Source organism: Accipiter gentilis, chromosome 12 (genome assembly GCF_929443795.1).
Source record: "Accipiter gentilis chromosome 12, bAccGen1.1, whole genome shotgun sequence".
Taxonomy (NCBI): Eukaryota; Metazoa; Chordata; class Aves; order Accipitriformes; family Accipitridae; genus Astur; species Astur gentilis.
Window position 1 is genome coordinate 1,319,445 of NC_064891.1, and position 16,642 is coordinate 1,336,086.

The 16,642-nt window shown below is 39.1% G+C and overlaps 1 protein-coding gene across 7 annotated transcripts in view; it reads right to left on the reverse strand.

Moving 5' to 3' along the window:
* TRIM2 (tripartite motif containing 2) overlaps positions 1-16,642 on the reverse strand; it is a 118,598-nt gene that overhangs the window by 78,907 nt on the left and 23,049 nt on the right. Inside the window, exons 1-2 of one of the 7 annotated variants that reach the window (XM_049814578.1) lie at positions 14,440-14,648; positions 13,198-13,318 (exon numbers count right to left, since the gene is read on the reverse strand). The exons of 1 other annotated variant lie outside the window; for it this stretch is intronic. The gene's annotated coding sequence lies outside the window, so the exon portion shown is untranslated. Of the gene's footprint in view, positions 1-10,967; positions 11,034-13,197; positions 13,604-13,752; positions 13,899-14,439; positions 14,649-16,642 lie in introns of those variants that run through there. 5 more of the 7 variants (XM_049814576.1, XM_049814574.1, XM_049814569.1 and 2 more) reach the window with 5 other exon arrangements.

The window sequence follows — 16,642 nt, forward strand, 5'->3', positions numbered from 1 at the left end:
ACCAAAAATACAAACATTATAGCATCAGAAGCTGTGTGCAAAGAAACAAGACTTATATAGCTGATGTACATCAACAGTTGTCATACTATTTCTATCCTAGCTGACTATCACCAGTGTTCTAGTCAGATCTGGACTAGTGATTTCATCTTTTATACCTGTCTGTAAAGTGGTAATATTATGTCTTACCTATTTCACAGAAGTACTGTATGGGTACATTTACAGCGCTTTGAAGCTCTTACTGAAGACATTTTGTATGTAAGAACTGTTACTACTTTCATTATTGATTTGAGAAATACATCCTTTGAAAGCCAATAAACAGGATAGATACTTTGGCAGGATAAGTTTTGTTTAAAATTTCCTGCCACCTCTAAGGTCACTCATTCCAAACATAACACAAATACACTAAAAAAAGGAGAGGCGCCTCCTAAAATACATGCATCATGGGTAAAGATTAACTTTTGGGCTGTAGAGCACAGTAAACCTACAAGCTTAAATTCCACCTCTGCAAGTTTTCTATCTAATTTCTTTGACCCCTATGTCCTTATAAGAGGGGGTTCACAGGCCCTAATTGCCACAGAGCTGGGAGGAGGCCTTTCAAGCACAAACCACTGTTTGCACATGCCTTTCATTTGCCATTTAGGTGTGCTCCACCTCACTTACAGACTAAGGGTCTCAATTTCCCATCCCACCTGGCAGTCTGGTAGTCTGAGAGTTTTTGAGCCTCAAGGTTTGTCTACACTGGACTGTGACAGCAAGGTAGCAAGAAATATAAAAGCTAGCTCTAAAATAGCTGACCAGTATTTGTGCTGCTGAAGTACTGGAGAACTCAGTCAAGAAGCAAAGCAAATTAGCCTGCCTTGGACACCATGCTGCCATAACTGGGCTTCCATACCCAAGCTGGCTATAAGCTACTCTGAGCCCTGCTACACTCCACTACAGGCATTTCTCTATTAAATTCTGTGAATGAACCTAGACACAACATTTAAATTCCACTGTTGTTCAGTGGAATTCACTGGTTCATGCACTTCTAGTGGGATTTTTCAAACAGTGCTGAAACAGCCCTTAGCTGTGATTAGAGTTCACAAAAATATTTCAGAAGGACAAATGTTTTGGCTTTGGAGCAGACCTACATTCAGAGTGTCAGGTACTACCGAAAAGAGCTATTGACACCAGCAGCACACACATCCACCCTGATTTCAAATTACTAGACAACTTGTCTCCAAGGAATGCTTTTCTAGGTAACAGTATAAACATTTCCAGCAGTATCTTTGGAACAAACAAACTAGTATGAAAAACCACACCATCTCCTTTATTAGGTATGGCCTTTGCAATGTGGGCTTGTTCACAAGGAAAAAGAAATAGCTTCCTCAGTTCCTCACACTTCTCTGTGGGCTGAGATGCCCCTGCTCACACAGAAGAACTCAAGGGAGATATTCAAAAGAACTCTTTTGTGAAGACCTTGCTGTCGTACCACAAATAGATATGATTAATTAGAAGACTGCCTTCAAGACAGCAGTGGGTCCTGCTCCCATTTATAAACACTATTCATCTTGAACTCAGCAGTAAATATCCCACTTGCTTCTTTGGCATAAAACCAAACTTCTGCATCAACAAGAGTAAAGGATGCTCAGAGACCAGGAGGTATTTGCCCATCACAGGAAAAATGCTCAGATTAGCAATGTGGTGACCTTGGTTCAAAGAAAGCACTTTAATACATGCCTTCCTTTTAAGCATATGAGAACTCCCGCTGATTTCACTGTCACATCAATGAGGTCAGCCATGGATTTATCCAGGAACTAAAAGGAATTAACTCCCTTCACACACACACACACACACACACACACTCTTCCCCTGAATAATGGCCAAAGTGGTCTGCGCCTCACAGTGCAGATGTGACTTGTCCCTCCCCACTCCCAATGTAGATCAGCAGTTTACCTCTCCTTGAATGAGACTACCCATGCGTTTTATGTCGCCTGCCTACTTGCTGAATCAGAGTGAGGGGGATACCAAGAAAAATGCTATACGCAGTTTACTTCTATACCTCCTTTCTACACAGCAAGCCTAGAGAAAGTGTGCTAGCTACCTAGCATGCGGAAACACTTAAATAATTTAAATGCTTGAAACAGAACTGCAGAGGCACAAAGTTCAGAATCATTCTCTTGAACAAATAAATGCTTTTAAAAGATGGTGACGTGTACTTATAGAAGGTCACAAGCAAACACAACAGTCCAAGTTTTCAGTATCCACATATAACAGGCTAGTAAGAGGGAATTTTGATGAATTCCAGGTGTTCTCAAGTCAGGTTCCTGGTGATTACCCATTTGCCTATAAAAAATAGGGCCACGTTAGTTCTCAAGCAAAGCTCTGTTATACAGGTATTCTGAACAGTAGGAGAGGGAAAGAATTTAATATCAAAAGACATTACAAAATTTAGCCATGCAGGAGAACCCAATTAAAATATAAAAGTCCCCTGATCCAAGTAGCATATGGCTAAAGCTGTCATGTAATCAGAACCAAACCACCCCCATGTCTGGATTTAATTATGTCATGCCATTTTATAGCAGCCTAAGAAAACTGAACTGCGGGTCAATATAATCCCAGAGTAATTCTTCAGTGAATCACACATGTAAGAACCTAGGTAAAAATGGATAACAGACAATATCAGCAGACTGAGCATACAAAGGTCCTTATTAAAGGCAAGAAAAACAAACAAGTCTATAGACAAATGGTTCACTGCAGACTGAAAACACCGATGCTATCACAAATTTCTGTGTGGTCTATAAAATTCAAGCAAACCTACTAAACTAATGCATACTGAAAGAATGGAGTTATGTTCAATATGCTCTCACTGATTTCAAAAGAAATGGAATTCATGTTATGCTAAAATGCTTCAGAAATATATATTTTGATATGAGTTCTGCACATATTTAAAACAAATTCTCCATAAGAAAGTATCTGTATGAGATTGTATGTTTATATAGCAACTGTCAGTTATGTGGAAAAATCTACATAACAACATATTTGTAATTAATATGGAAGTATAAAGGACTTGACTGAGAATTAAACATGGCATTTAGTTTTTATTCAATGCGAGTCTAAAATGAACTGAATTATATCTTTTCATTTGCAAACAAAAATGTCTAGATAGATTTCTTGCAAATGTTCACTGAGGGAAAGGAACTTAAAGTCTTTTGAAATATTACCTAGCCAGCAAAGAAGTTTGGGGATATTGTACATTCTACCTCGAGCAAATAAATAAATAAATATGTATATGCAAAAGCAATACTAATGCTGTCTAAATTAGTAAAGGTTTTCTGAAGATATGCAGAATTAAATAAAATAAAAATCTCTATTACCCAGATCCAGCATCACTACAATGTTTTTATAGTAATATGAAATCAGTTCCATCACAGTCTGCTTTTTGTTTCATTTTTTTAACAGCCATTGAAAAAAAACCACTTCTTTCAGCATTCAGTTGTCTTATTGCTCTAAAAGTAATGAACATGCTGCCTTATTCCTTGAGCAAAGACTCCCTGATTTCTGTTAAAACAGTCACAGCTGCCTGAGTGCAGCCCAGTGCTCTACCAGGGCCTTTGTGTTGACCCCATCTACGACATGGATTAAATTATGGCTTGCACACTGTGATTCTATTTGCATGCAAGGAACAAAATCTGTTGTGAGGCAATACTTCATAGTACCCAGTGTCCGGATGAACAGCAGGCCTTGAAAATTTCTGTGCATTAGCTTGTGCTTTTCTGCGTGCTTGTCAAGATCAGCAATGTGGCACATTTCAAGGAGGCTTCTTGCTTTGAAAGGATTGTTGTTTGCTCTTGGTTGCTTTCTAACTCAAGCTCAAGCTGAAAGAGACCTCACAGAAGGAGGCAATGATAATTGCAATATAATTGCTAAAATTAAGCAATTGTTTGGATTAATGCAGTTATTTTAAAGCTATTATTCTTGGTCATTTTAAGGACAGGTTAAAGACAGCAAAAAGTACAAGTCAGCCAGAAGGAAGCTTATCTTGCAGTCAGTCCCACTGGCATCCCTAGATATGATGATACCTAAAACAAAACACATGTGAACCTCTTGATATTCCAGAGGATTCAAGAGTGGTAATGTGCACAGTTCAGAATAACAGGACACAGGCACTCTGTAAAGGAAATATTCTGCAGATTCAAAAATCTGTTTAACTTTTGAATGAGGGAAAAAGCTACATTTTCCCAGTAGCATTTCAAAAAATGAAACTGAAGATGTATGGACCAAGGTTTTTACCTTTTACTTCCTTCCTCATCCACAGTAATCTCAGCCTCTACAGCAAGTTCCAATACCACATTTTAGGAGGGGAAGAATCCACAGTGATATTTAATACCATCCCTCAACAGAATGAATTATGATTCAGATTTTTTTCAGGAAATCTTGTTAAAGCTATACTTAGGAACGTCCTAGCTACATGGAGGTACTAAACGCCATGATGTCTGCCCAAAGCAGCATTTTGTGCATTTTTAGTGCATTTTGATAGTATCATCTGTAAGCATGGTAATTTCATATTTCTCTGTTAAGCGACCCTGCTTTCAGCAGGTAATAGATTGACAGTCTTTAGTGGCTGGGTTTTTCATGCTAGTAGTTTGCCTTGTTAAAAAAAAATCAGCCAAAATCATTGAGTTATTTCTGAGAACAAAACTAAGGAAAATCAGATTGCTTTGCATGATAAAAATTCTGGTGCCTTTATTTGAGAACCATTACAATTCTCTTCTTTACAGTAGGAGACTGAACACTAAAGAATAGGGAGATAATAATAATAATAATTCCTTATTCCAGAGAATGTCTTTTTTAAAATCACATGAATATGTACACTTACTTCACTATGTCCTGATGCATAGTCATTTGGGAGATAATTTTTTTGATGCGATATAGGCAGCTTGCTTTCTGTTCTTTCCTAGTGTTTGTGTAGCATACCACCGATACTCTATTTTTGTTATTCTGAGGATGTATTGATATGAGTACATTTGTAGCTATTTATGTTTACTCTTACTATTTGACACCCATTAACAGAATTACAGAATCACAAAACCACAGAGTGGCTCAGGGGGGAGGGATCCTCTGGTCCAACCTCCTTGCTCAACCAGGACCACCTAAAGCAGGTTGCCCAGGAACATGTCCAGTCAGGTTTTGAATGTCTCCAAGGATGGAGACTCTACAACCTCTCTGGGCAAACTCTGCCAGTGGTCAGTCACTCTCACAGTGAAAAAACTATCACCTGATGTTCAGACAGCACCTCCTGTGTTTCAGTTTGTGCCCATTGTCTCTTGCCCTGTCACTGGGCAATACTGAAAAGAGCCTGGCTCCATTCTCTTTACACCCTCCCATCAGGTATTTGTTTATGAGTCCTCCCCAAGTCTCTTATACTCCAAGCTGAGCAGTGCCAGTTCGTTCAGCTCTTCCTCATAGGAGAGAAGGTACCATCCCTTCATCATCTTCATGAACTTTGCTGAACTCTCCAGTATGTCCATCTCTCTCATATACTGGGGACCCCAGAACTGGACACAGCATTCCAGGTGTGGCCCCACCAGTCCTGAGTAGAGGGGAAGGATCACCTCCCTCAACCTGCCAGCAATACCTCTCCTAATGCAGCCCAGAGTACCATTTGTCTTCTTTGCTGCAAGGGTACTTAAATTTGAAGAAAGCCTGCTTTGGGATGCTAGCTTTTGATGCCAGTTGAAGACTTGTAACCTCATTGTAAAAACAGGTAATGGGTCCAATTCCAACTGTTTTTCTTTTCCATCTACAAACCACTATAACATCCACAATTTATAAGAATAAAACACACCTGGATTTGGGCACAAAATTTTTGGTCAAAGAGAATGGAACAAACCTCTAGAAGAGATTAGGTGAGACCAAACAATACACACAATTCTTCTGTGAAAAGTCCTTTCTTCTCCATTCATAAAACTGATTTCTCCTCTCCTATGTAGCAAGCCTTAATCAACAATTACAAGGAGAAAACTGATAACATGTAAAGAAATAAAACCAGAAACCCCATTCAGGTAGATATTTTGTTCCAATAAATAAATAAATAAATAAATCAAATACTCTATAAAGTCCTCTAGAGATATCAGTACTGCAGTCAAACTTACATAAAGCGTTGCACTGGAGATGGCCTTAAGTATAAACCTTGCAGCAGAGGAAGACACTAAACAAGACACATCAAACCCAGCTCAACAGAAGAGGACAGTTTAAATTCACAAGGCACTGAGGAAACTCTCTGGTATAAGGCTTAAGTATTCCCATGGGCAGCTCTCAGAAGACAGTGCCTTTACATACTGCCTACAAAATTATCCCAACATGAAATACTGCTCTTTTTATTCCATGTTGTACTAACACTATTTCCTCACTGTCAGAGCTGTTCCTTCCCTATTTACAGCTACGTTAGCCAGCTCAAGACCTCATGATGGTCAAGAAGTGGGCTTTGCATGTGAGCAATAGTGGAAGGTCTCTGTCCAGACAGAGCCAGTGGAATCTGTTCAGTGAATTAACCCCAGTGAATGGAAAAAAGAGACTCCCCTGTCACTGTATTTCTCCAAGTTAGCTCTTAGTGGGATCATGCTTTGTCTATAGCAAATAAAATGGCCAACAATTGTTAGTAGCAACAATTAAGCCATTCACTGCGCCTTTTGGAAAATGATGGATGGAGTTTCTTGTACCATCCACACCCCAGCTGCACTCTTTATCAATTCTTCCTTCATGAAAGTTGTGCTATTTGAGCATCTGTTCTGAATCGGTAGATAAACAAACCACTGTGGACTTCTTTGTACACATACCCATTGACAGACAGTCCTGTAAAGAGACAGAAATCCATTGACCTAGAGAATTGCACAGTCAGTGTGATAGGCAGCCCTACACCTACTTTTAATCTCCACACCTGATTAAACCAATCAGTTGAAGGGCTCTCTTGATAAACACTTTTATTTAGCTAGTTCACCAGAAGTACAGAAGATGACATAGTGATGTTGTGCCACCTGTTGCTCTGGCAACACTCAAACTTTCCTCAGTGACAAACAGAGGGGAAGTATATTTACAGCAAAAGGCTTTCCAGATGATAGGGTCAGAGTAGTGTGGGGCCTCTGCTGCTGAAGGATCTAAGCAATCTTTTCCCAGCTCCACAAATCAGGGCTGCATAACATCAGCTCTGATTTCTCCTAGGGTGAGCTGGCTGAGGATCAAGGAGCATCAAAGAGCTTTCTTCTTTCTGCCCTCCGCAGCACTTGCAATCAGGTGAGGACCTCTCTGTGTCTAACTGCCCTCACATCTTCAAGAATAAAGCAAAGCAAAACCTTTCAGAAGACATTTTAAGGACAGAACCATTTTTTAAAAGCATTACCCTAAGCTAATGATGTGGCGTTTTGTTGCCCCAAGAGGATAAACTTACACTTCCCAAGAAATAGAAATAACAGTGTTTTGCATAGTGGTCCTCCCTTACCTACACTCTCTGATGCTGATCAAGAAATGAACATTTCTGGAAAAAGGAATTAGCTGCAATTATTATTTCAGTGCATGAACAATCAAGATCAGAACCAAAGCAAACGAGTCTCCTAATAATTACAATGAAAATAATGACTTATTTTCTCATCAATAATTATTGATTTCTAGAAGACCTCTGATATCCATAGCATGGTGTTCATTATAAGCACTATACAAAGCTATCTATGTTACAAGCTTCACTCTGTTAAATCTGAACCTGCTCTTAAAAACAAAAAAAAGCTGAACAAATTGTCTGTTTATCGTTTTAAATTGCACAATCTTAATTTTACAGAGAAAAAAAGAGTACTTTGGTTAGTCTACCCAGTAGAAACACTGATGGTTGGAAGCCCCTTTGCAATAAAATTTTGCCATGACAATATGCAGTATGAGATACGTTCACTTGTAGGATGGCTATGTCTTGGCCCAAGGTTAATATGTATATTGCCCTGAGAACTCCAAACATATTAAAATAATTTGGGTGTTAGTTGATCTAATTGTTTAATCAGTTTTCAACCTTATTGCTTCACTTTTACATAGCAAGTACCTAATGCCTCAGGATTAACTAACGACTAATTTAAAATCTGAGGGTGACACATACTGAAACAAAGCTATAACAACCTATGGATTCAGATATGTCAGTAGGGCAGCAGTCAGAATGTCAAGGGAGTCAATGTCAACCTCCACTTTCAAAAACTAGCCCTGCCACCTAGGAGGAACTACTTCTCTGCATTCTGCCAAGAGAGCCAAAGACACATATTTCAGTGAACCTATTTCCATCCAAAGAAGAGTGGAAGCTGGTTCATTACAATGCATTCAACAGAGGTAGCTCACTTTCAGTCTGTAGACTCTCTTGGTTCTTAAAAAGGCCTCTTGCACAAATGAATTCCCACTGAATTGAAGGGGAGGGGGGAAACAGAGCAGAAAAAGTATTTAACTTTTTTGAATTACTGCCTAGATATGTAAAGGAGACTCAAAAGTACTGAAGACCTTAAATTAAGACTACCCATCTTTCTAAAAGACAAACTGAAGTGATTTGATTATTTCTGATTTACTGTCTTTAAAATTAGGTCATTACTTTTAGGAATTCTTTGAAATACATGAATGATAGGACAGGATTTCAGAATGTTCTTAACAGTAATCCTTACCACTCCTGGGGATAAATTATTTTGCCTTTGACCTTCTAGCTTATCCATTTGGGAATCATATTATTGTGTCATAAAAAAAGAGGCACCTGTCTTAATATTCCTGAACTAATGAGTTCTGCAAAATCCTTTCAGAGTACTAGCTAACCAGATTGATAAACTACTGCTTTATCCATCCAGATCAAGCTGGATTTACAATTAATTGCATGTTTGGAAATAATCTTTCAGACTGTTTTATTCATTGTTCCCGGAGGGGGGGGGTGGGGGGAGACATTTGATGAGTACAATAGCTCTTCATGTTTGGCAGCTTGCATTCATTTAGATTCTTTCAACTGCTTTATTGAAGGGACAACAGTGCCACTGTCAGAATATATTTAAATTTTGGCTGACACCAATGCCCACTGTTAGTTTTTAATATGTCACCACAGTTATACAAGTTGCAGTGCCAATGTAAAAAGAGGTATTATCACAAAGTATAGTTTCAAACTGAAATTAAAAAATCCTAGGAAATTCAAAGTATTGTATCTTTTCAACTGCAACTTGGCCCTCTAGGATCCTTTAGATTTTTTATTCCTGCATATACAACTAGGTTTATGACCTCATAATAAAAATGGCACTTAGAAATCATAGTGGTTTGAGTAATATACATTTCCAGAAAGAATAATTACGCAATTTTGCTCAGTTATTTCAGTTAACATTGCTCAGTTAAGTTATAGCTTGTATTTACATGCTACAGCCTTGCATTGTGGAGGATGATCTGAAGAGTGTACAAACTGAAAAAATGAAATACTTTCAGAATGGAATAGTGTATTAGAGTATGGCTTTGTAAACTAGAGAGTTGTTCTGACTGATTTCAGATGGCAGATTCAGTCCTAGTTTATGGGTATAAAAACTAATGCATACCTTACACCATACTGTTCAAACAAAAGGTAGCAGAAAAGGTGATGTTAACAGATGTGTAACATCTCCTGAAATCTACTTATAAGATAGGTAAGGAGCACAGAGATGGGAAAAATTGGTCTTACAGAAAATACAGATGAAGACTCTCATCCCATATTATGATCCCCACTGTTCACCTGCCCAAATCACAGCACACAGTCCATGGTGAGTCAATTACCATCTGATGGTCATGTGTCATGTTGCTACTATTTCACATCAATAATTAACATTGAAATTTAGATCCTGTAAATAACCACAGGTAAACATGCTTCATTAAACTTAATAATGAATATTATTACCTTAGTAATTAAGTTTATCATGACCCTTATTAACTTAGTAATTGACAATAGTGTCTTAATGATTTTAAGGGGAATCTTCATTGGTGGCCCACAACTATTTTGTAATTATAGTCATGTTTTGGTCAGTTGAGTTAATTTTAATTAATATACTTCATTAACTTTATAGCTAAACATTAACAGCCTAAGGGAGATACTCCAAGTAAATCAGTAAGATAGTTTTGAAATAAGGTCACAGTGTTTGTCATTTTCTTATTTTAATTACATGCAATTTCAAGCTCGTGTCTAAGCAAAGTCTGGTATCCTGATGACCAATTCAGTTAGAACATACTACTGACACCTATATTCTGAATTCAGATAAAAAGCCAAACAAGAAAGGTGGTAACTGTATGATAAGGGGGTCTTGCTTTATTTTTAAAATAGCTTGTAAGCAATATGGGGCCAAGGATTACCTTCTGTTTCTATACAGTACCTAGCTCAGTGACCTTCCAATAAAAGTGTTCCTAGATGCTACAGAAATAGTGAAGACACAGAATAAAATGATAATGCCATTGGTGCAAGTCAGAATTTCATATCAGGTGTAATAACTGATGTTTAATGAACTGATCTGACACTGCACAGGTTCTTAGGAAACAACCAAGCCCTGTATAATTGGATTTTAAAGATATTACTGCTGCTGATTAATATATTCAGTTATTTTCCTCAGATTTTTTCTTCATGCAAAGCCCATAAAAAACAGCAGCATACCTATTTTTTTTCTTTAACATTATCAGGGATGATTAAATAGATTATGCCTACATGTGGTTTGCTGTTTGAAGATCAAAATCCAAAACTCAGCTTAGGTATCTGTGTTGTGATAAGTTACATTAATTGGTACCTCAGTTACCTTTTCATGCCTCAGCTAGATGAGCATAATGTTTTTCTTCCAAACAGATTTTTAGGTCTTAGTAAGTCTCAAATCACAAAAATGCTTGTGGCAAAGCCAATAAGAAATCTGAAGACAGGAGGAAGGGAGAAAGGAATGGAAGGATTAATTTCTCTAAGATGTTTATGGGAATTTGTCCTTACCTACCTCATTTGCTTCATAATTCTTCTTGCAGGGAATTAGGAGAAAGGAGGAGTGATCACAGAATACCGACTGGAAAGAAAAGACCAACATGGAGACTTAGTCTTTCCTACAACTACAGAAGAGAGAAGGTGGTCATGGAATGCAGTGTTCCCAGTTTTAAAGGGCGGGGGGGGGCAGGACACACTTCCTCTAAGAGTAGAAGTGAAGAACACTAAAACACAGTTATAAAAAATTGCTTGCTTGTAGTAAGAGAGAGAACTTGGAGTGATACAGAATTCCTGTCTTGAAAGGGAAGGGGAAAAAGAAAGAAATACTGGAAAGGACTATATTCCTTTTCAGCATCTTTGTAAGTAACAATAGATTTGGCACCATTAAATCTGGCCATTGACTGCTTTGCAGGGGTTACCTGTGTTGGCAGCTCAGCCTGTGCTTTGCATGAAGAATATTGAGAATTCTCTTTAACTGTGGCCAGTTGCATACTGGCCAGACAAGACTGGTCTGGTGCAGTCACTGGTGTTCCCTTTCTTGTTCTCCAAGTGAGGTCAACCACAAGGTGAACAGGTTAGTTCCCTGATCAGCCATGCACACTGCCTGGTTTTCCTACAGGCCAAGGTAAAGGATCAGACAGTTTCACACCTCTCAGAAATATTGCTATGTGGCAGCGGGGAAACCAACAATGCAGGCAATCACAGTGTCATTGATCTGTTTACCAGGGGGTAAAGGCATCTGAGAAGCTGACACACCAGCCAGCATGGGAATGCTCACACCTCAGTGCCTTCAAAGAAAGTTACAAATCACTGATGCATGTAACAGCAAATGAGGTTTCAGCTTAGGGCTGCAGCACCAAGAACTGCAGGGGATTGTTTAATATTCAGTGAGCATATGCCTAAAAAGTCAGCGCACATGCTATCAGAATTTCAGCATCCTGCTGCGCATCAATGAACTTTGCTTAGGCTTCATCAGGATCCATTTACATTGTGGATAAGAGATCTGGGAGGAAAACTGGTATATGATGAAAAATGCAAAAGAAAAGGCAAAAAGCTGCTTTTCCAGACATCCATCAGGAAGATGCCTGAGCAGATTTTAAACAGAACACCTCTGAAATTTTCTATCCATATCCCAAATCTTCCCAGAAGAACTTCTGAAATTATTCAGGACACATATGAATAATTTCTCTACATTTTAGAGACTTAGGCAGGGGCTTGCAATGTTTAATCCAGGCAAGCAGTGGATTAACTGCCTTCAGCTGAAAGCCTGCCAGCTGACAACCCTTCCCTGTGCACATGGCATTTGATGTCTGCCATTTTAATATTTTGACATTTTTGTGAGAGACATTGTCCTGAAAGGTCACCACTTGTCTCAGCAGTTGGCTGGCTGCCACTCAGGCTTGGGAAGCTTAGCTCCACAGCTGTCATCAAAAATGACCATTTTCACAGCTAAGTTTCAGGGAAGCTATGAATTTCTGACTGCATATGAGGGGGAAAAGGAGATAAGAGAAAGCAAAGAGAAGCTCCAAAATCACCTTCTGCTTGCTGCAATTAAGACAGGCATTTCTACATATATATCTGTAAGATGAGGCTGAAGTATTGCAAAAGTAGTTTATAAACAACAGATTGACCAAACATACCTGTGTTATAGCAGCATTAACAAGGGGGTTATATCATGAATATGTTTAGCCCTCTACGTGCAGCAAACACCACAACGTATGTACTCTCTCCCTAGTCACTTAATGGCAGTCACCTGTTAACTGTGATAATGACATTTTCACATGGCTCATAAAAAGCTTACAGTACCACAGTGGTCCCTAAGAAACAATGAAACCTGTAAATAAAGCAAGAAACATGTGACATGGCAACACAAACAAACCAGCTACAGCCTGCATTTCTTGTGCAATTATCTGCATTTACACTTGGTACTGATCACAGGCTGTTTTCAATAAGCAGATTTCATTCACAGCACAGTAAGAATTCACTAGCCATAAACTCAATAGGACAATGGCACTACAGAAGCTTTGAACTAGAAAGGAGAATAAAAACCAAGATGCTGTTTCCTTAGTGCTACGAGACCAAAAAACACTAACAAATACCAATTCTCTTCCTTACAGTATCACCGCAACACTGAGAAACCTTCTACCCCACTGTTTCCCAACCACCTTACTATCCTGCCTTCATGCCACATAGCACATAAAGATTGTCTTCATGTACAGACAGAGTGAAAAACATGCATTGCTCACCGTGCTATGTTCATTGTTCTTATCAGGTCAGATGCAGGCTTACTGGTGCCCTTTATGATGACTATTTGTTTGAGCTTCTGATAATAAGGTAGTGTCGAGTTTCTTAATGAGAAGTCCAGGTCTGCATTTATGGATTTTTAAAGAAAAGATTCCAGGTGAAAAATACCATGGCAGATTTCTCTCCTATGCGTTCACAAGCTGTCTATTACTGCTGAAGTATCTTTCTCGCTGTATATCTACTATTATCAAATCTAAGTCGAAAACCATCTCTCTAGAAGTACCTCCTGCATTTGCTTGGCTTCGCCCGTCACAGACAAAGTGGCAAGCAGACGTCCCAAAAATCAACAAACACAACTGCAAACTATTTGTTCTGGAAAGCTTTCATGCATCCCTTTCCCTCAGTAGCTCTTCCACTGAAAGCCAGAACAATACTGCAGAGAAGCTTTCCCTGTCAGGATGTTTTCAGCTTTCATCTCCCTGCTTTTTCAAGCAGAACACTGAGGTAGAAACCCTAATTAGCAAGCTGAAAGCACCACACAGGCAAGGAATACTTACATTTGCAACTGTATTTGTGATATTTGCGCACTGATCCAGCGACTGGTGATTACAAAGAAGAGAAAGAGCTTTTTAGGCTGCCTTTCAAGCCTCGCAGCAGTGAAAAGAAGGCTGTTATCTGAAAGCTACTCATTTTCTATATGCTGTGCTCTACTTGCTTCCCATGTGCATACAACACAGCTGCCAGATTTAATAGCCATGGCAGCCTGCTTTCCCCATAAAGCAGCAGAGAGATGACAGGACGAAGATGAAGTAGCCAGTGCGTTAATCTGTAGTTATGGTTGCACTAAGCCTTGAATGAATGTCACGGTTTTATTGCCCTTGAAGAAAAAATAGAACAAATCAACACTATTTGTGAAAAAAATGTGCAAAAGGATTTCAGGCATATTAATCCATACTTGCCTCAGTAACATTAAAGTACATTAAAGAAATTTCTCCTTTTTTTCTCAGTTAACAAATCCTAGGACTTGAGTTAATTCCTTTTTACATCCTGATCTTTCAGAATACATTTCTCCTAGCAGTGCATGCTTGTACCCCAAAAGAACAAAACCATTAATTGACAAACTAGTTGAGCTTCACTCCTCTCCAGTTCCTGTCTGGAAGGAAGGATTTCCATACCTGTCTGTCTTTGCTGACTTCTTTCAGGAAAAAAAAAGTTAATAAAAAAGGGGAAAAATTCTCATTTACCATTTAAATTCTCCCACTCACAGTGGTTCCTAGAGCACTGGACTTTAGTATCTGATGTGGTCAGTTCACTGCCAAGGTGGAGCATTGCCGTACCTTCAGTCGCAAAACAAGTTCCATGTCAGGGAAGGGTGGCCAGAGTTTACATGACAAGAGAAGGTGCCAGTCATGCAATCAAAAACAACAAACTGAAAATAAACCCAGAAACATTCAGTTGAATTTGCAACAGCGCGGGGATGCCACAGAGATCATATGACATCTGTGCGCGTCTTTTTCTCTCTCTCATTTATATTCCCTTCACTTCCCTTGGAGGCACCTGTCTCAGCGGGGAGTGGTTTCTCTGGAAACTACAGACGGTCGGTTTTCCCCTCAGAGAAACTGTTACTACGGCAACCTTACATAATATATATGGCCTAAATTCTTTTTTAAAATAACCTAACACTGAAATTCTCATTACAAAATTAGAGCTGATCTGTCTGGGGGACAAGAAATAGTTATTTAAACATTGCATTAGAAATGCAGGATAAAAAAAAACCCATATGGAATTACAAATTAAATGACAGTGCAGGGGGCACTGTCATTGCATCACTCACAAAGACAAAATAATTTGTAAATTCCACTAAACAAGGTGTATTATTTAGCATTTGTAGGAAGCAAGGAAGAAGGTAAGCATTTAGTTGACATCATGGCTCAATATAGCAATCAATACTGCATCTTAGAGTGGAGTTTTTTCTGTGTGTTTATTCTTCCAGCAACGAGGACCTCACTTCATGGCATAAGCCCAAATACTGCTTACATCTACTCCATTCAAAACTGAAATATCAGGTTCAGGGTCACTTACTCCACATTATGAAATCATGCTATGTTAAAACTCAAGGAAGTGCCTGAAAGGAGCTGTATGAGTCAGTGAGGCATAGTGTGCAGTGGACCAGAAGCAGAAAAGGCACACTGCTGTTTATATGACTTTCCTCTCAGCTCAGAGGAGACAAACCTGCCCACAGCCATGGTGGGGAGGGCAGATCTGTCAGATTGTACTGGGGAGATGGAGAGGTTAGGGCTTCGGTAATGGGGCTGGGTGAAGGGGCTTTGCCTTGTAAGTCAGCAGCTGAAGACCTGCCTGGGTTGGAAATGACATGAAGTGGTAGTCATGTCACAGATGTTTTATGACCCCTGTGAAATGGGTAGGTAGATGTCTCCCCTCCCTCCCCTGTCTGCATCCACCCTTGCAGATAACCCTTTTATTGACAATACAAATCAAAAGTCCAATGGTTAAGAAGGCAGAGCTACCTGTTTACACAAAATCAGGGATTCCAGTTTGAAAAGTATTGTTGGGGAAACTTTAGTAAAACCCTACCTCTGAGGTATCTGTGTTGTGACTCAGTGGATCAAGATCTCTCCTCAACTGTCAATCTAGCAACTTTTATTAGCATGAACTACATTAATATACATGGGGACTGATTTTTCTTCTCTATTCCTGTTCAGAAGATGAACAAGAGAGAGCACCCTGCCTACAGAAAATTTCCCCCAAACTTACACAAGGTCCTCCTACACTCCACTGTGCAAAGGGGCTCTCCAGGTGGGACAAAGCAGGGAGAAAGCATTGCTTCAAACCCCACAGCATTTATGTTCCTTTCTTGTGTAGTGGAGACACTTTTACAAAGGAGACTCATGCTGCCTAAAGGTAAGGTGTTGTTTGGGATGTTGCTTCTCCAAGCAGGTGTTCAAGAACTAAGACCAGGGTTTCACAAAGAAAATGCTGGTGCCACAAGTGATGGGACATTCTGTAATACAAAATCCCTCAAAGAGGTTTCCCTGTACTGGAAAAAGTTTTACTTTTAAATTAAAGAAGAAAACTACTCCAGAAATTGCATTGAATACCCAAACTGACCTATAAGGAGATCTACTCTGACAATCACACAGAGCAGTATTTTGTCAGAGGCTGTGCACACACCCCTTTTTGTTTGTGAAACTGAAGTGTTATATGAAGAAGTGAAAGCATTAAACATTATCTCTCTTTTACACAGAAAAACAAAAGGAGATTTGGTGCATGGTGTTAACTTCAATTGGATTTGAGAAAGTTCAGCACCACCAGGACATGCTCTCCACCTTACATTACCGAAACTTTTATGATGTATCAAATATCACATTCCTTGTCAAACATTACACAGGAGTCAGGCCTCCTGACGTTTGACTTTTGAATCCCAGT